General features: G+C 40.0%; 1 protein-coding gene across 1 annotated transcript in view; it reads right to left on the minus strand.

The window, feature by feature from the left end:
* TNFAIP8L3 (TNF alpha induced protein 8 like 3) overlaps positions 1 to 20,235 on the minus strand; it is a 45,872-nt gene that overhangs the window by 25,168 nt on the left and 469 nt on the right. The window lies entirely within an intron of this gene.

Raw genomic sequence — 20,235 nt, forward strand, 5'->3', positions numbered from 1 at the left:
TAGTTCTTACCCTAAAAGAGCCTAGGAGCAAGCCAGAAGACAGGCGGTCTGTCAGGTATCACCAATTAGCACGAAGTCAGTGGATGAGCCTGTAATTATTGCAGCTGAGCTACTCTGACTCATAGTTAGTTTTGTTCACAGATCAGTCTCACAAAAGATATGTTAAAGCCACTATGTTAGGCTCAGTTAGGGCTGTCAGTCCCTTAGGTAACATTCCTTACAATCAAGGGATGCACAGATTTGGGGATCAGCAGCAAAACTCACCATTCCATTGAATTGCACCACACCTCACTACATCTCCACAATGACATTCACAGGGCAATGACATCAACATGCATCTCTATGTACTTTAAACACATGCCCTTAAGTGGAACACCCATTGTGCTTTTTCAAACTGCGGTCTCACAAGGCAGCAAGTTTCCATAAAACTCTTACCAACCAAGATCAACCAGAAACAGTCATTTATAGATAGAATTGAAGGTGTTTTTTTTGTTTGTTTGTTTTGTTTTGTTTTGTTTGTTTTTTCACTTTTTATTTTTAATACTGTATTATCTGGCAGTAATGGAACATGTAGACAAGCCCTGCAAAACTTCAAATTGCTTAAGGCCAACTTAAGCCCTTACTAGTATACGGACCTTAGGTCCTCACTGAAGCATGTCTAACAGAGAACCTTTTTTACCCCTATGAATTTCATGGTCACAGCTGGGACAAGATAGAGGAAGGAGTGGGAGAAGGGAAAGCCTTATCCCCCTCTCACCCCAGTTCTGCTCAATTCACTCATTTCATTATGTGCTGGGCCTGTGCAATATATCTTCCTCTGCTACCTCTAGGGCTGTAGCTATCCCATTGATTGTATGGTTTTACCTTCCTCTGCTGCTTTGACAACAGCTAGTTTTTCAGCTCACTTCCAAAATAGCACTCAGCAGCTCCAAAAATTATCATAGCTTCTTTTTGGGTCACTGCCAATGTGGCCTCTGTCAAACTGTTTATTTACAATATATCCTAAAAGCCCTTTGACATCCCAATCAGTAGTAAAATGAAATAATCATTGATTTCTTACAAGATGCATCAATCTTTGTACCTTTATGGAGAGGAAAGAAAACAGAGGCTTGACTGATAATGAATGATAACTTTTGAATAAGGATTTAAAACATTTTCTGCATTTTTATAATTTGAAAGCTCTCAAAGCATACTGCCCACAGATAGCTTTCATTTCTGGCAGAATGCATCCTGCTTAATAAGCTGTCACCACACAGCATGTTAGCTCTAGTAGATAGAATGAAGGCTAAAATGAAGGCTATCTAACAGAGTGGAGACCCAGCCAGCTATTAATGTTAACACTTAGCACCTAGATGATCTGAGTCTCTGCTCAGTGAGAACTGAGAAGTCCACTGCATTTGTGTTAGAAATGTCGTTCCGTACTAGCCCCATTAGGAAAAGAAAAATGAAACATAAACAAGTGACCTCCCTCCTGCCCTTAGCAGAAGTTATAAAAATTGTACACAGCAGGATTTCTTGTTTGATATCGTAGCTGGAATCAGAGCTACCTGCCTCTTCTACATTCCAATTTCTCAAACATTGGAAAGGTGATGTCCTAATTAAAACATTTCCTATAGGATTGTCCTTAGATAACATCTAAGATGAAGTGATTCCGACCTGTATTTTGGACTTCGCCCACAATCACTTTAGAAAATAAGTTACCTATCTTTACAAGCATTCATGTACAACACCTAACTTTTCTCATTTGGTAATCTCTCTGGACAGTAGCAGTCTGACACTTTATCACTCTTTTTAGATGCCATTAGAGACACCCAAGAAGTCCTTTGTGGTTGCTGCAGGCAGAAATCTGTCTGGCCCACAAGCAGCTATTCATTTTGCAGGATCTCATTAGACAAGTTTCAGTATTTTTTTGCAGTATTACAGTTATAGAACCTAAAGTCTGATTCACTGTATATGTCTTCTTAATGGTTATCTTTAAAGGCAACTGGTTTCTGAGGTATTTAAAATTCCCTTACTTGACTTAGTATAAAAGTAGTACTGCTGCTGCCACAAGTTTTTTAGAAAGATAATGAGAAGTCTGTCCTGAGCCTTAAATAGCAGGCACTTGTTCATTCTTCTTTCACAATGAAATACAAAGTTTTCCCTCATGCTTGGAAATCAAATGATAAAATCCTTTATTTACAACTATGTATAACAAAAGCACTAGAGGAAAATTTCCTAGCAAATGAAAAAGCTAAGCTTCTGTTCAATACCATGGTGTTTACGTTTATTCAAACAAATCAGAAATGCAGATGACAAGGATAAACAGGTATATTTATGTAACCTAAACATTTGTATCCCCGCATAATTTGTACTAGATTCTTTATTTCCATACAAAAAATATACCTTCAGATTTTCTTAAAAAAATACCAGCAGCATCTTTTACTTCTCTTAAGCTGTAAACCTCTTTATGCTGTACCTGCTATCCATCTCAGAGAACAACCCCCCATTATTTTTTAATTTAACCAGTCACATCATCTTTGTCTTTGTAGCCACTGGATTTCACGCTCAAGCTGAGAATTTTCATTAAGGTTTGCAAAATGACAGATTTTGGGACACAGCTAATCACAATTCCTTTGTCAGACACAAGTATTATATTCCGGTAAACGTGAACTTTCCAAAGCTTTACACCATTTGAACGTTTTACTTAGCACAAACCCTCAGTTCTCTAGTTGTTTTCTGTATGTAAACACAAAGTTTTTCTCTCATGCTCGGAAGCCAGCTTTGCACAGAGGCCTATTAACCACCCCTGAGAATGGAGGAGGACTGATTGCTGTGCCGGCACACTGCTGTTTCTTAGCAACCAGCAAAGATGTGGGGAAAGATGTGCAAGAGAGACCCAAACAGCATCATTTCTACATTGAGAACTTCCACCTAGATTACCTGCTAATGTGGCAGTAATTTAAGACTTCCATTTTCCTACTCCACTGCTATGTCCCTTGCAGGCTCCAACAGTGTGATTTGTATGATCCGAGATAGCACTTACTTAAGAATTTAATTTCCACTGAGATGGTATCTGCTAGCTACTCGTGACTCCAGAAACCTTGTAAAATTTCATTAGAAAAATATTTTTCTGCTTTCTTCTCAGGTAATGACTTGTCTATCACTAACTGCTCACTTGATGGGAATTTTACCAAAGTAAAACTGCAAGGTCAGGCCCTGTTCCAGTACCACACAAGAAAAATATAATTATTAATAGGAAAATTAGTAATTATGTCTTTTCTCATGATGTTAATAAAGTATTTTGAGCACTTAAATTATTTTACTGTATTTTGAAGGTACTTATTTTATATATTAAGTAATTTTACACTGCAAGACAAACAATGGTGTGACTAGTTTTCAAAAATATTAACAGAATTCAAAAAACAGTCTGACAGCTGGAACTCCAATTTCATGGAGTTTCTGCCACAGAAGGAGGGAAGAACAGTGAGACCAGTATGCAGTGTGGGCATTTATATTCCATAGGACTTTATTTCTGCACTGGGGCCATCCTGGGATGATGTCTGGGCCAAAGGGGATTGCTGCCAACCATAGTACAAGGTGCTGCCCATCAGCACAAGGGCATCACTGAACAGCTGCACATGGTCCTTGAAATAGAAAAGGTGGGTGGGCGGAGGGAGGAGAAGGTGGCTATGGAAGATTTGCACTTGGGATGCACAACTTGTGAGCTGGGAGTGTGGGTCCTTAGTGCTACTGGTGTGGTGCTAAGCTGGGAGGTTTTGGGGCTCTTAGTTGTTGGAGGCTGTGTGAGTGTTTCTGTGCAGGAAGCATGCATGATGTTCTTGGGGTTCTTTCTGTCCTCGTGTTTGGTGCTGGGTCGGAGGGGGCCCTGGTCTGACTTGGTGTGTGTTCTGTGCAGCCCAGAATGGCTACCGGGGTGTGCCCTGAGAATGTTTGTGACAGAGTGACCTTGCAGAGCTATGGAAAGTAGTGCGTGTGTATAGAGTTTCTATGGTCTGGCTATGTTGTTCTGGCTTTTGGATCAAAAGAAGAAGCCAAGTGGTACAGGTGGAGCTAGTGTTTCGGTGGCCAGTATAGCTCTGTTTCATTATCTCATGGTACTGCAAATGGCTCTGATCGACTATGTAAGCTGTTGCTTTTGCTGAAAGAAGCCAACCTAAACATACAAAAATCTCAAGCTGTAACTCTTTAGTCACAAACTGATAGCAGCATCCAGAAGGGCATTCTGCAAAGTCCTGCGTGAACCAAGGAGTGACCTCTGGAGACATTATGTGTCTCACACATCCACTAAGCTTTTCGATTACGTATGTGAAAAGGAGTAAGGCTATGTATAATTCATAAGCTCTAACATTCTTTTTTTTTTTTGTTGTTGTTGAAAATCAGATTTCTAGGATAGACTAAACAGACCATCCATCTTGAGTCACTTTAGGAACAGCTCTGTTTTGTAAGACTTTTTCCTACCATATATGGTTTTGTTGTAACAAGATGAAAATAATAATAATAATAAAAAGACAAAGCAGATGTTTAATGTACAAAATGACACACTCAGGTTTGCCAGAAAGTGTATCTGCTCTTCAGCAACTGCACTTGGTATTAATTTGCTTCTTGGCCTCACAGTAGTGTTATACTGTAAAACAACATGTAATCAGTCTCTAGGCTTGGAATAGATGGTGTACATCTAATTGAGCAGAAAAACACACTTCTTTTTTAAAGGTGTAATTCACACCCACAAAGTGCCTCTAGGCACTGGGCAATTTTCCCTTACAGCTACCTATAGAAAGATAGGCTTCTCTTATTTAAAAGTGTGTGCGTGTTCATCTAGCTGTCAATAATGGCTCTTATGCTCAAGGCTACATAATATGCAAATAGAAGATATTATTGACAGACTTCCAGGTATAGTTTGCTGATGACTTAGACGAGCTCCTTTTCTGCTTTCAAAGCCAGCTGGCACAGAAGGTGGCTGCACCTGGCTTTCTGAAGGAACATTAGCTTCTGAACAAGTGAAGGCAGTCTATAGGGCAATGCCCTATAGGGTAGTGTATCAGTTAAGAAACAGTAATACCTGAGGTGGTGTTGGGAGTGAGAAGGGGGAACAATCTCAGTTGAATCTAGTGAGGTCAGAATGGATTATGTATTTAAAAACTCATATGAATGTGGCCTGATAGCAAAAGATACAAGGGATGCACGCTTGATTTCATAATTTAACATAATCTATAGTTTTCAAGCTAGCTGCAGAGGAGGAGAGAAATCTCTGGGTTGGTTTAGGGGAAAAGAAGAATCAAGTGGTTTTCCTTAATCTTTTTTTTTAGCTGTGTCTTGATGAGCCTATGCACATAACCTGTCTGTATTTATGTTTTGGAAATCAATGTTTGTGTTAAAATCACCTGCAATTTGGTGATTTAGGCAACTGATCAATCAACAAGGTTCAGAAACTCTGAAGTTAAAGCCAGCAAGGGTTGCTTGGCTGTTGTCAGGACTGGTGGGCTATCTGCATAGATACTAACTGGAGTAGTGATCTTTTTTCAGAAAGACTGGAGCTTGTCTCTAACAGGCTGCCAGTTTTGAAAATGAGGTGTTTAGGACATCTTTGGTGAAAGTTATTGCCTGCTCATATAAAAAGTAAAGTGAGGATAACAATTTGGTTTGGTGTAGAAAATCTTTGTTTCCATTGCTGAACTAGGCTTTGAATCACTGTGTATTGTTTCAGTATCTATTTTACAGAGAAATGTGAGCTTGAAAGAAGTTATCAATCATATAATGCATTCATTTCTCTGAGATAAAACCAGCAGGCCAGATGAGAAGGTGTTTTCATCTTTTATTATGCTGTAGGTGGACTTTGGGTTTTATATGAGAAGTCCACTCAAACTGTGGTAGAACACTGTGAGGAACTCAGGTTATGAAAATGGAGTGAATCTAGGTGCTCTGGGAAACACTTCTTGCTCTGACTTAGAGTGGGTTTCTTGGGGAAGCTACAGACTTAGACCATGGTGTGTGCATCACAGTCATGGAAGAAAGCCTACATCCTACCACTGATGATTGTGATCTCATTTTTTGTGCTTGATCCCACCCTGTATTTTGAAAGAATTATACTCGAAATTATGCCAGCAGTCATGAGCACATTAATTTTGGCAGACTTCTTTTGTTCTGGTAAGCTCTCCTTAGGTGAAAGGCTTTCTTCATTTCAGTAAGAGGCTCGTGTATTAGGAGGGGGAGGAGAAACACTACTACTCAACAGAACCCACAATTTGGAGCTATTTTTATTCTACACATGCTTTCACTGCCAGAGAGCTAGATGGTCTAAATAGGAAGCAATGGAAAGCTGAGGAAGAACGTGTTTTCTCTCTAGCTAACTTGCTAAAAATGTAGTAAGATTTTTCTACTTTGGTTTGTAACATTCCTCTACTGTCTCATGACATGCCGTAGCATTAGTTCAAAAAAGAAAAGTAAAATTGCAGGTATCTGCTTAACATAACAAAGTCAAGTGTGGTTAAGAAATTAATTATCAAACTGCAGCCTCTTATAAAACATTTCTAAAAGACAGTGTCAAATGCATAGTCGAATGTATTTTTCATATTCAAGTTGTCAACTTCAGAGGTGTTCTTATGGGCTGAAGCTTTCTCATTAGATACCTGTAAATGTACTTGCAGTGAGCATGAACTGCATTGGTATTAGTTTTTACTAGCTTTTAATAAACCATTGGGATCCTTACTGCACAGACTCATAACAAAAAATATTTCTGTCCTAAAAAGGACAAAGGTAAATGGATGAAGCAGACCAGAAACAGGAGGAGAAAGACGCAACTGAAATACTTCCCTAAGGGTGTGATTAAGACCCTGCTGTCAGTCCAGTAATTTATCATCCGTATGCACAACCTCCCATATGATATCCTTTCAAAGGGAAATTAGACTGATGTCTTTGCAGTATGTTAATACATGTCTTTAAATTTCAAATCCCTTTCACTTTGAAATTCAGGAAAGTGTTACTTAGAAAACCAAAGCAGCAAATCTTGTTTTAGAAGATATACAGATGAGTTAACTCCACCAATGCATAAAATTGGTAGCCAAACAGTTAATATCTTTTTAAAGTCCAGGCTTAATGTGAGTGTAGTATCACTAGTACACACTCTTACTGGGACATTACATGACGAAAGGAATCCTGCCACAATTTTAATGATGAAAAAACAAAAAAACCATATTTGACCATAAATATTTTCTTCTCTTTCCAAATGAAAGACAGTGGAGTTTCTTTAATACTTGCCTTTTTTCCTGTTACTCATGCATATATCAATGTGTACTCTTATAGAACAACTCTAAATTATGTATACCCCAAATCAACATCCCAACTGTTGAGATCTGACATCTGCGTGTATCCTGGGAGTATCTCACCTACGGCCTCTAACTGTAGCCATCTAACGCTTCATCTGTGATGTCTCTGTATGTGTCTGACTGTGGTATTGCAGAACTCGCCACTTCTATGGTATTTCAAATACCTATATTACATGTTTGCATGTGTATAAATACTCATCTGCTAAAAATAAAACAATGCCACCAAAAAAAAAAAAAAACACAACAAAACAAACAAAAACAACAACAAAACAAACAACAACAAAAAACAAACTCACCACTAGAATTTACTTTAACTCCTGGCAGAATTCAGACTCTCAAGGCCTGAGAAATAGTTGCGAAGTGTCAAGGTGCAGGACTTCCATGGCATAGCAGCAGTGTTGTGTGTAATTCTGTTCCCCCCAGGAACGCAGCTTCCCAGCCATAAGGCTCCTCAGAGGCCAGAGTGGGGAGGCAGAGATTAATCCCCACCAGCAGGGTGCAATTTTGATGGCAGAAAAATGGTCTGTAACATTCTCTTCTTCTCCAGAGCTGTTATTCCAAATGTACCTCTTGAGAGATGAAGAACCTACCCCTTATTTAGGTCTAATGACTTCTTAAAAAGTACTTAAACCTTGTCTTAAACATCTGATTTAAACTATGTGCATCTCCCAGGGTACGCTCATTATTAGAGTAAAAAATGTGAATCAACAGGAGAATGGCTTCCATTTTGCAGAGCACTGTTCTCTTTAATTACTAAGCTGCTTCTGATGTTGTATGTGTTTTTATGAAGGAGATTGCTTTTATATTGTTTACTGTATTCCTCTTTAGACTTTAACATGAAAAGCAAAATAAAGAACTATTGAAGCCCATGACTTGGAATTACTTAGTTTTTCTTCTACATATAGCATTTCGGTAGTTGAAGAAATCACTTTTGCTCACTCTAGGGGAGGCAAAAATAAAAGGCCTACCTATACTCTGTCACATGCTGTCCATAAAAAATATTTTTAGCCTCAAAAATTTTTAGACCAAGCCAAGTTTCAAACCAAATGAATCAAAGCAGATAGTTATAAAGCTTTCAACAACCAAAGTTGTGAGTCTTTAAGTTCTGTGATGTCATGTGTATTTTTATGACTTTCATGGTAAAGAAGCAGTATTGGTTTAAAAGAAAGCTAAGTACTTATTTAAAGATTCACTTTCAACCTCTTTAATAACATATGAACAGAATTGTCCTTTGGTCACTGATAAACTGACTAAGAGGTGTCAGCTGTCCCTAAATTATAAACCCTATTAGGAAACATAACTACTGCTTTATCTTCTGTAGAAGTGAGGGAAGAAATGAACCATTCCACAACTAGTGTTTAATATAACTGCACATATGCTATCTGAATTTCCTTCAAATGTGGCTATGAGGAAAAAGGAAATCAATAAATGTAGAAAAGCTGTTTCAGTGATGAGTATATAATCAAAAACCCTCCTATAGTTGTGGCTGCCTGCACTGGTTATTTGGTATGTCTAGTCAAACTTCATGGTGCAAAACCAGAGGCGTTTCGTGTGTAGCTTTTTACTTCTTTGTCACTGACTACAGTAACTTCAAGGAATTAAGGAAATAATTCAAGGAATTCTATTCAATATTTTTCACATTTTCATAGAACAGTGGTTTCCCAATTACCCTAAACTCCCTTCCTGCACATTGCTGTCTTAGTATTGCTCAGCTGTTGCTAAGGCAATATTTTTCTAGAGAAGAACCAAAAGATGATTACACAGAGCTCTAAGCAAGGCAGAGCAACTGTTACTTGTCTTCTGTGTATGGATGGGAAAGCATGGACATGGTTCTTGTGGGGATTTCGAAGCTGCACAGATCTGAAGATATGAACATGATATGATTTTACAACCTTTCTGTTGTGCTGGAACATGTAAATGGGGAAGAGATGCTGTGTGGGGCTGCCCCAGGGCAGAGCTGTGCTCTTCCTGCCTGCTGGGTAGGACCAGGTATCCTCCTCTGTGCTGGCAGGTCACTTGCAAGATGCTCCTGACTGGGGACAAAGGAGGGTGGGTCTGGCATTTGAGGTACATGATCCAGCAAGATACCCTGGTGCAAGGTAAGGACCCTGTTTCCAATCACCCTTGTGTTGGACGAGTGGGAGACAGAGAGTAGCTTCTTTGGTCTCGGTGCTTGACAATGCTATACGTGCGCGCTAAACTTTGCTAACCTGTCAGGAGTCACATCTACTCCAAACTCAGTCTCAGGCAAAGAAAAACCACAAAGATAAGGCAGTCTCCAAAGTAAGAGTGAGGGACTCCTCTCTGCTGAAGGCAAAGACTAGTTGTCAGGGTGACTGCTGGCCCTACAAGGGGCAGATTGAGCTGATACTTGTTTGGTTCAGCTCAGCCAGGTCAGTGGTAGAGAGAAAAAGTGGGTGCAGCTGCTATACTGGTGTTCTGGTGAACCTGCTCCTCCTTGACAACTTCCCTGCTTCACCACCTTTCCTTAGTACATCCCTTGCGTCTGTCTTTACTCTCCTCATCTTGATGGCAAAAGAATTTTGCTTCCATAAGCATCTCTTGCCTGCACTGCTTCTTAGCAGCTGCTGAAAGTTTCTGCTTGCTTCCTGGAGGCAACTTCTGAATCCTCTCACAATATCTATTCAGTCAAACTTTTTCATTAAAACACTTAAGAATATGTTGGTAAACGTGGGAGTGGTTCTGCTCTGCTTTTCTTTATTCCTTGTAATTAACCTATGTCACTAGAAAGCAGTGTCCTCCTTTGACCTCATTTGATCAGTGACAGCCACAGGCTGCTGTCTGCAGAGAAATGTAATTCTGCCCCTGGACCTTCTGTTCGAGCCCAGTGATCTGATCTTATGGGGTAAGAGTGTGCTGTTTCTTCAAGTAGGTGTTCAGGAATGCATTCTGGAAGTAAGAGCAAAGCTGCTGTTTTCTGTGGAGGTATTATTGTATTCTCATTTTCTAGCAAACATCTTATTTATCTGCTCCAATATTTCAAGATCAAACTTTCCTTTACTTGACATGCCTTGTTAATCAGGATGACGCCTATCTCATTTGCAAGCCCACTGTCTGGGTTGTTTGTTTGCCACAGGAGGCAGGTTAGTTCTGGCACAGCAGATCTGTTTCTAATACCTCTAATTAAGACAAGACGATATCCTACTCCCATCAGTTTTCCCTTTCATAGAGGGAACAGTATTTATCCTATTTCATAGTGGCAGAAATCATAAATCCAAGAATTTTTGAAAAGAAATTAGTTAAGCATGAGGAATCGGGTTGAGATTGGAGGAACTGAGGTTTGTGAAAGTAGTGTATTGGCTGATGTACATGTACAAGGGAAATCACAGAATCACAGAATTGAAGGGGTTGGAAGGGACCTCAAAAGATCATCAGGTCCAATCCCCCTGCCAAAGCAGGTTTCTTAAAGCAGGCTGCCCAGGTAGGCATTCAGATGGGCCTTGAATATGTCCAGAGAAGGAGACTCCACAATCTCCCTAGGCAGCCTGTCCCAGTGCTCCGTCACCCTCACCATGAAGTTCTTTTGCATGTTGGTGCAGAACTTCCTGTGCTCTATCTTGTGGCCATGACTCCTTGTCCTGTCCCTGCAAACCACTGAAAAGAGGTTGGCCAAATCCCTCTGTCTCCCACACCTCAGGTATGTATACACATTGATGAGATCCCCTCTCAGTCTTCTTTTCTGCAGGCTGAACAGACCCAGGTCTCTTAGCCTTTCCTCATAGGGAAGATGCTTCAGGCCCTGTATCGTCTTTGTGGCCCTCCGCTGGACTCTTTCCAGGAGATCCCTGTCTTTTTGTACCGGGGAGCCCAGAACTGAACACAGTACTCCACATGAGGCCTGAATGCGATCAAATGAGATCAGTAAGGCTAGAAAGTTGTGGATATTTGGAGAAGGAACACAAAATGTTAGCTCAAGAGGCAAGGATGGGCAAAAAACGAAAAGCAAAAAAGATTCCAGAGGTCGGAAGTTAAAGAAAATATCCAAAAAGTTGTTTTTCCATTTGTACAAAGGACTTAACCTCTTCAGTAGCATGTGGCAGTCAAAGGGAGGGTGTAAGGTGGCTTTTGACCTTCCTTCCCTTCTGTGTGCATTAGCAGGCTGCATGTGCTGAGCTTTATTTCAAGCCCTGTATATCCTCCCAGGGAGCAGTTCCATTCACTGTTGTTCATGTAGTCAAAACATCCCCTTTTACTGGTACAAGCTATTGCAGGTAGCAATTTTAACATTGAAAGCATTTACTTTCTAACTGTTCTTTAATACATTTTTAAACACTTAGCACTGTGCAAAATCAGCAAAACTTTCTTGTAAGCTTGTTGGGCTAGATAACAACCCATTGAAAAGAAACCTAATTCACAATCTGGAAATAGTCCGCTGGGCTGCAAGAGTGTACTGGCTGATTAGCAACTGAGTGCTGGGACTGCTCTAAGCCCTTAGGAATCTGATTCAATCCAAAATTTAATGTTTGAATCATGGAATTATGCTGAACACTGGTATTCATCTGTCCTTAAAAAAGATGATTTGTTCTTGGCTTTCCTTCAATTCTGTATGACTTCTGTAAAGGAAGTACTCTGTGGAGAAATACCAGTGGTGGCTGTTTTGGATGAACATATTGGTCTCTTCTTGGAGAAAGCAGGGAGCTGGCAAGAGTGAAATCTCAGATATATCTGCTCTGAGGATACAAAGTGCTATGTCATTCCTTCTTATGCAGGATGATACCTGACATCAACCTTTAAGAACTGACATGAAAATACACTTTCACAAACAAATACAGGTGAGGAAAAAGCCTGAGCCTGGCTAGGAGTTCTCTCTGGCTAGATTTACATGATAGAAGCTGGCTTCTGATAGAGAACAACTGCTGAACAAACATTTCCTTTTTTACTGTTACAGCACCTGGTATATTTAAAGGGCACCAACTAGTCCAAGTTGGTAAGAAAGGGCATACTGGCACTCCACAGAGTTCATGGAAGTAGTCTTCATGTATATTTAGGCTTGTGAACTTTTTATTCCATTCCTAAATCTGTAATCCAAGCTAATATTTTCCCCTCACTAATTCAATAAAGAATTCTAAGAAATCCAGTAGCTGCATGTCGTGACTGTACTGGTTATTTTTGCATCTATGGTTAATAGTCTCCACTGTTAGGAGAAGCTTTTAAAGAAAAGATGCATCAAAATAGTAATGAGTATCAAAATAATGAGACACCAACTATAACTTGCTTTGAAGTGACCACAAAGATAATTTGTGATACCTCTTGCCTACTTCCCTCTGTTTTAAGAGTGAGGGAGAAATAGTGCACAAATATACAAAGTTTAAAATTAAACGCAAGCAAACAAAAAGCATTGACATTTGTCTGACATAACACTGTGGTACAAAGTTTTTATTGGAAACATCCTCTGAAAGTTCGTCGTCTTTAAAATAAATAACCTCCCGAAGAACCTCACTTTCAAAAGTCCAAGAAACGTGCAATTCTTTGATCTGCATCTGTCAGTGATTTCACCACATAAATTAAATGCTGTAGAAATTAAGGAAAACTATTTGGAGAGAAAACAGTGACACAGTAATAGTGTTAATATATGTCTTCAAAGAGAGGATTTTTTTTTCCCTGTAACACAAGCTGCTTGGATAAACAAAATTAATGCCAGAAATAAAATGTTTGTTGGTGGTAATTAGGTGTTCTGCTAATTTATACTGTTTGTGTTTCATAAGATTACATTTCATATTAAACAGCACCAGTAAGAAGACCAAAGGAATGTCTTTATGGCAAAATATCATAGGTTGAAATAATCTTCCATCTGTTATTATGCTGATGGATGTTAGTCAAACCTCGGCTAGGGAGGCTAGACAGCATACCAAACTTTGACAGACAGCAGAATCTCTACCAAGGAGGAATTAATGCCCACTGGAAAGGACAGAGAAGTAACTTTTACTCTTTGCAGTCTATTTCATTTAAGATGGCTGCCTTTAAGAATAGAAAATCATTGGCTACCAGGCAGGGCCTGAGCTCAGCTTGGCTTCTCAAGAGGAAGTTTTATACCACAGACCCAAATCATAATTACCGCAGCAACTTTGTCCCAGCTTTCCACAGGTCTCCCTGAACTAAACTTCTGTCAGCGTATAAGATGCTGACAGAAGCTAACTGGCAAAGAGATTTCTGCGGGGAAATGGCAAATAACTCAACTCTGACTGGGCAAGGCTCCAAACCCTGGTTGTAGCCCAAGGTAGCTGCTCTGAGAGAGGCCCACAAGCAACCCACCAGCCTGGACACCTACAAGTGGTGCACCAGAAGTCACTGTCATGGCAAAGGCTGCAGCCTGCTCTGACCACTGGGTCTACATCTGTAAGTAAACTGGGACAGAACCTGTAGTACACACTAGAGTACGGCCATCTGGATGCAAGCTGAATTCTTTCCCACACTGCAAATGTTTAATTCATACTGGCCACTATTATCTTCCATCTCATGCCAGGACATTTTGTGGGAGGCTATCTGGCATGGGCTGGAACAGTGACAAAAGATATATTAATAGATGAACAGTTTAGTGTACCACTGATTGGGCCCACAGCCAGGCTTTGCTTAGCTTATGAGAAATGACAGTAAGTGCTTTTAGGAAGGTAGAGGGTTCACCTACTTTCCTGGGACCTGACCGGGCCTGTCACCCCAAGTGATACCAAGTAAAATGCAAACAGCCAAATGGCTTTTCGGGAAGGCCAGGTCTTTAGAACTCCCTCCCACCTAGGCTGATGTACTTGTGAATCCACCTGGCCTACCATCTTCCTTTTTACCTAGGGCTTATAGCTTTGTTCTTTTTTCTTTCTTTACCAAAAAAAAAAAAAAAAAAAAAAAAAAAAAAAGTGACCTACTCTTCCTGCCATGACTTTTTAGACTTTGGTGTAGATGCAAAGAAAGATGAAAGACACATCTCTTCAAAGTATGAGTTATTTTTGAGGAGATATGTATATAGCTTTATACAGCACATATGCTATTGCCAAAATGTCCTATGAAATGAAACCCACTGTCATTCGAGGCTTTTGGCAGAGCAGACAGGAATAACCACTGACTTCTGTGACAGGGTACAGCTTCATATTCCCATCTATGAACTCGTGTCAAATGTTTGCTCCAAGGTTTGTCCATATCCACTTTATTTTATTTTATTTTATTTTATTTTATTTTATTTTATTTTATTTTATTTTATTTTATTTTATTTTATTTTATTTTATTTTTTAAAGTAGAGACTTTCTGTTCAGACTGCTAGAAACATATATTTAGGTATGAACACCTCAGTTTAGGGCCCTTCATACATGTATATTCATCTAAGTGTAAAGTCTATTTCTGTGCCTGAGAAACATGAGCTGTTTGATTTGGTGAAGTCATGGCTGGCTTTTGTCTGCCATTTGTGTGTCTGTTTGGCACTAGCATGCTCTGCCCTGAAAGTAAGTAATTCTGATGAAGAATCTCAAATATTTATTCAGTAAGATAACATGAGATCCTTTATGTACCTGTTCTCACTGCCCGAGAGTCAGTCTGCTTCATGGTGACTGGTCCTTCTGAGACCGCATGGTTCGATATGCCATCCTGCCAAATGTAGGAGGAAAATCTTGAAGATCTTTGTTTTTCATTTTTGGTAAGTGCAGGAAGGATGAGTTTTTCTTAAGGTACAAATTCCATACTGGAGCACATCAAAGCTACTGAAAAAGGGTATTATTTCATATGCTATCCACTGCTGCTGCTTAGCAGCCTGGTCCACAGATGCTCAAGCAGGTGACCTTTGGTTTCAGTGAAGTGTTTCATGAAGTTCGTATTTCCACTTGATTTTAAAAAACAGAAGCCTGAACAGGTTGACCTACTCAACCATATTGTCTATTCAGCTTAACAAAAATAGGATTATTTGTGGTTTGTACTAATGTACTAGAACACAGCACGAGTGGATTCTTGCCTTTTGAAGGTGTTTGTTTGTTTGTTTGTTTTCCCAGTTTGATAAGGCACCCAGTCTGACAGTCATTTTGCTAAGGAGGGGTCTGTATGTAAATCCCAGAAAGCCCATGTTTTTCCTGGAGGGAAGAGTAGAATGGTTCGAGAAAACTTACCCAGTCAGGCTCTCAGGTCATGCGCCTGCCCTGGCTGCTCCTCTTTCGTGGGAATTGCCTTATGACCCTGAGGTGTCTCTTGCCTGCTCTATCTTGTATCTGAGTGTCTCTGCTACGCTTGCCTTAGTTGGCAGTTTGATCTAAGCTCTTTAAGAAGGATTAGGGTATGGGACCCTCAGACATGCTAGTTCTTCTCTGTCCATCTCTTTTCAACTAGCTTTTTTTCTTTTTCAGCAGAAGGGAAGGGAGAGAGAGTCCTTTGTTAGCTGGTAGAAAGCACTTAATTCAGAAGCATTCAGTAGAGTCTGCAGCTTCTACTAAAAAATAGTGAGTTTTGTTTTGTTTTGTTTTTTCTAGCTTCAAAACTTACAACATGCTGCTATCTACCACTTCTGCTTGCTTGTCTAAAGTCCAGTAAATTTTTTGGCATATGTGACTTGGACCTTTTACATAAAAAGTGAAACATTTTCTTAAAATTCTCCCTATTCAAAGACACAGGCATTCCCTCAGGCAAAGGATACTTTGTCATGATTTAAATGTAAAATAAAATAAAATGACCAGCAAGATACTGTGAAGAGAATTACAAAATGCCTATTTGCACTTATGCGATGTCTTCAACAGTTTTTGCATAGTGCCACATATCTTATGGAACTCTCTAATTAATCTTCTGTTTACAAGGGTATATTATATTAACACTTCAATGGCATTTATCTGTGTAAAATGGTGTTAAAATATGCAAAAGGCTCAAAAGATAAATATCACAAATGTACAGACAGTTTACATACCATGATAAATTATTTCCAGAAAGCATTATTTTCTAAGCATTGTGAATCAAATAATATTACAGGTCCAAAAACATTATTCACGTCTGCTGTGGCTGTTTTACAGCATTAAGTAATGTTTAAATCTGTTGTTGTTTTTACTAAGAGCATGTTTATTCATCAGGGTAGAGTTCAGATAATTGATCAAATTTAAAATGTGTTAATCTTTTTGCGCTGGGAGTCACAGGGTAAGATCTTGGCCCTGCTGAAGAATATAAAACTCCCACTTTCTTTATGGATGCCAGGCTGGTGATAAGGTTGTTTTCATCTTGTTCTCCCTGGCATCGCACAAACCTGTAGGCTCCACAGTGTTAATGTTCCAAAAAAAATCCTATCACCACTTTAGAGCTCTACTTGGAGCACAAGTTGCTCTTTTTCCTAGGACAAATTTCTCTTGACTTCAGTGGGAAAGAAGGCACTGGCAACAGTTCATTCTCTGGGATAAGGTAAATTTATTAAAAATAAAAACAATATATTGGTTCAGAGACAATACAGGTACTTAAGCATCTAGATATCATATGCTAGTGTAGCATAATAGTTCATTAAATAAGCATGGAAACCTATGTTCTGACCTAGTAGCTTGTAGAAAGGCTTAAAGCAATATTGCATTAGAACTATATGGCAGAATTCCTGCCTGTTTTAGCTGAGGAACCTAGGACAATGCACTCCAAATGAAGGTCTGTTGCCTTTCACTTGCATGGAGAATTCTCAAAGCCACTGCTAAATCATTGCTGCTGGAGATGACCTGGATTTTTGTGAAATGTTAGTTTAAAAGATGGCACAGAGAATCATACTTTCATGTGGCAGGGTGCCTGTGAAAGAACTAGAAAAAAAATCCACTGCTCTTCTGAAGAACTTTTTTTAAAAACAAAAACAAAAACAAAACAAACAAAAAAAACACACCTCTGAATAGGTGGACATAAAATGTGAACAATGTTCTGTTCTAGGATTACTCATTCATATTCTGAAAGCTTATATTTAGGACAAGAAACACTACTGACACAGAATAAAATTTGAGAAACTTTACCAAAGGTAGTGCTAGTAAGCATATATATATTTTTTTCTTATTTTTAATTACAAGGTACAGATTCTGGAAAGAAAAAAAAATCATGAAGATCTGTTTATTTTTTATTTATTTATTTATTTATTTTTAACTAGGGGTCAACTCATGAGTAATTTTTTGAGGGGGAAAAATGTGATCTTTGGCTATACAGCCAACTCAATACAAAGCAGTAATGGATGGGTGTGAGGAGTCTGGTCTGATGGAAGCCAAGGTTGTGGAGCTGAATGTTCTTGTGTGCTGAGGTGTGGGGTTTTTGTTTTTGTGGTGTTTTTAAGTACAGCTAGTATTTTAAGATACTCACATATAAGGAACATTTTGCTTGCACCAAAGAAATATAAAGATGCTATCATGACAACAGATTCAGAAGACATGAAAAAATACTTCTGCTTCCTTGGAGACTTAGCTTTAAGTGGGCTATTAAAGGAAATGAGGCTGCTGGGATCTCAGAGCAAGACTCCAGCTGGCTCTTGGAAGTCAAGCACGTGTGGCAGATGGTGGGGGTGCGCAAGGAACCTTGCTGTCCTGTCCTGTTCACGCTGCCCATGTCCCAGCAATGGTAGAGGGGCTGTTCCAGCAGGACAGAGCAGAAAGCTCAGTACGTACTGTAGGAGGAATGCAAGCCCTTAAGTGGGATGGATGTGCTTTTAAACATCTGTATTGCATTAGCATCGTGAAGCCCTAGAGAGAAATTACCGTACTGGGTTTGAGCAGTTGGACAACTTGAAAAGTGGGCAGTGGCCATAACAGGCTTATAGCTGTGCAAGGTGAAGTCATTGCTTTATGTACTTTAGGTGTGGAGGCTGGTTAAAGGAGAATAAGCTAGACGTTCAAGTTGATGTGTCACTTCCAGTACAAAACCCTAGCTGTTCCATACTCACTGCCCACAATCAGACCATTACTAGGACTTCATCTTGAATATTTATCCAAGGCTCTCTGCTTGCCCTATTAATCTGCAGGCAGAATGCCCCTGGTCACTAGGTCTGTGGGGTATGACAGTTCCCTGAGCAAGGTGGTGACTGAAACCCATGCTGCAGCCCCTCTGTTTCCGTGACTGCAGCAGTGACTGACAGCAGGATGCCTGAACACCCACGGCCAGAGAGATACAGCACTGCACATATGTCAGAGTACAGAAAAGAGACCAAATGAAATCTAAAAAAAATAAATCAGAAGGGGATGATGGGGGATACAAACAGCATGTAATAATTCTTTAGTTTAGGAAAGACTGATTGCAACCCGTTAAGACAAAACCACTAAGTTCTCACTCTGTTCCAGTTTTGTTCTACTGCATTGGCACATGCCACGTATGGCCAAAATACCAAATTTTTCTTCTCTTAGTACAAGGAAGGAAAAGGTGTAGAGGAGAACAATGAACATCAGTTCTTGGCAGCTAGCAAGTGATGACATAAAAAGCACTTATGGCAATCTATAGTTATTTTTAATTTATTTAAAAGGAAAATCTATTTGCAACAGGAGCAAGTTGTTGGCAAGAGCTATATCACATTAATTTCTCTATAAATGTAATGCTTGTAATTTACACTCCATGCACTGCTTTGTATATTTGGATGAAAAGTGCAACTGTTGGTGGTCTTTGTTAGTACTTTCAGCATAACTGAGCTCTGTGACCATAAGAAGTTGTACAACCTCTTAATAGTCTTATTTCTTTAGATTTTGAGTAAGAAAATAAAAAACAAAATGCCAAGAACAAACACCATTAGTAGTTAAAACTGGATTGGTCTGAAGCGTATGTTAGGCTAGACAAGATGACACCTATTTATTTTATCACAGAATCGTAGGGGCTGGAAGGGCCCTATGGAGATCGAGTCCACTCCCCTTGCTGAAAGCAGGTTCCCTTTACGATTTCCTTCAGTTGTTCATCACTCCTGCATTAATAGGACAGTTAAAAGATTTCACAGATTATTTGGCACTTTTTTTTTTTTTTAATGGGTTAAAATGTTTGGTGTAGAAACCTTTTTTTTTTTTTTTGGAGGGGATGAGGAAGAGGAGGAGGAGATGACAGCTGGGATAAAATGACATTTTCATCACGATCTGTCTAGCTTAGATTTTTCTCAAAGATGATCTCATGATGTAGCGCAGTAACTTTCTATCTGTGTTTACGATGATCTCTATGACAGCTCCTGACACTATTCCAGTTGCGCTTGCTTGTCTCCTGCCAGTTAAACACCTTCAGAGAAGGTACCCGTGACTTCCCCTCTGGGAAGCTGGGGTCACATGTGTCCCTCCTGCTCCTCGTGCCCGTTCTCGCCCAGTGCCTGTCCTGGGCCAGCCACGTGTGACAGTACCGCAGCCCCATCCCGACGGTGGTAATGCCGCCGACTGAAGGTATGTGTGGAGGGGCAAGGGGTGGCCCTGAGCTGGTTGCCAGTGCTGGTAGCACAAATCTACTTCTATACATACAGGGCTTGAGGCAAGTTTGGCCCCATTTACTGCTTACATGGGACACCCTTTGATTACAGCACATCAGCAACGGTTTGCTGCTGCTTTGCGTAGGACTTAGGAATGTGGAAATTTGGAAATGGCAGAAAGATGTTTGTTTTTATTTTCTCCTTCTGTCTCATCTAAGAACTATGCAGGCTGCAGCAGAACAGCAGCACTTTTATGTTTTTTTTTGGGGGGGACAAGTTAGGACTCTTGAAACCAGAAACTGAGCGGCCTGGGGGCCCGGCATGCCTGGTCTCTGAGGAGCAGTCCCCCCCTCCTGCACACAGGCTAACTGTAGTGGCAGCAAGAAACTAGCCAAACCCGGAGAACTTTGCAGCCTCTGGACATAAGGCACAATGGATCGGATTGATGCCAGCGCTGCTAATTCAACCGCCCGGCACGACATGCCTGAACTGCACGAGCTGCAAGGCAGCTCTCTTCCCTAGTCGGGGCAGGAGGCAAGGAGGAGCCAGGCCGGACCCCTC

The sequence above is a fragment of the Aythya fuligula genome, chromosome 11 (assembly GCF_009819795.1).
Source record: "Aythya fuligula isolate bAytFul2 chromosome 11, bAytFul2.pri, whole genome shotgun sequence".
Classification (NCBI taxonomy): Eukaryota; Metazoa; Chordata; class Aves; order Anseriformes; family Anatidae; genus Aythya; species Aythya fuligula.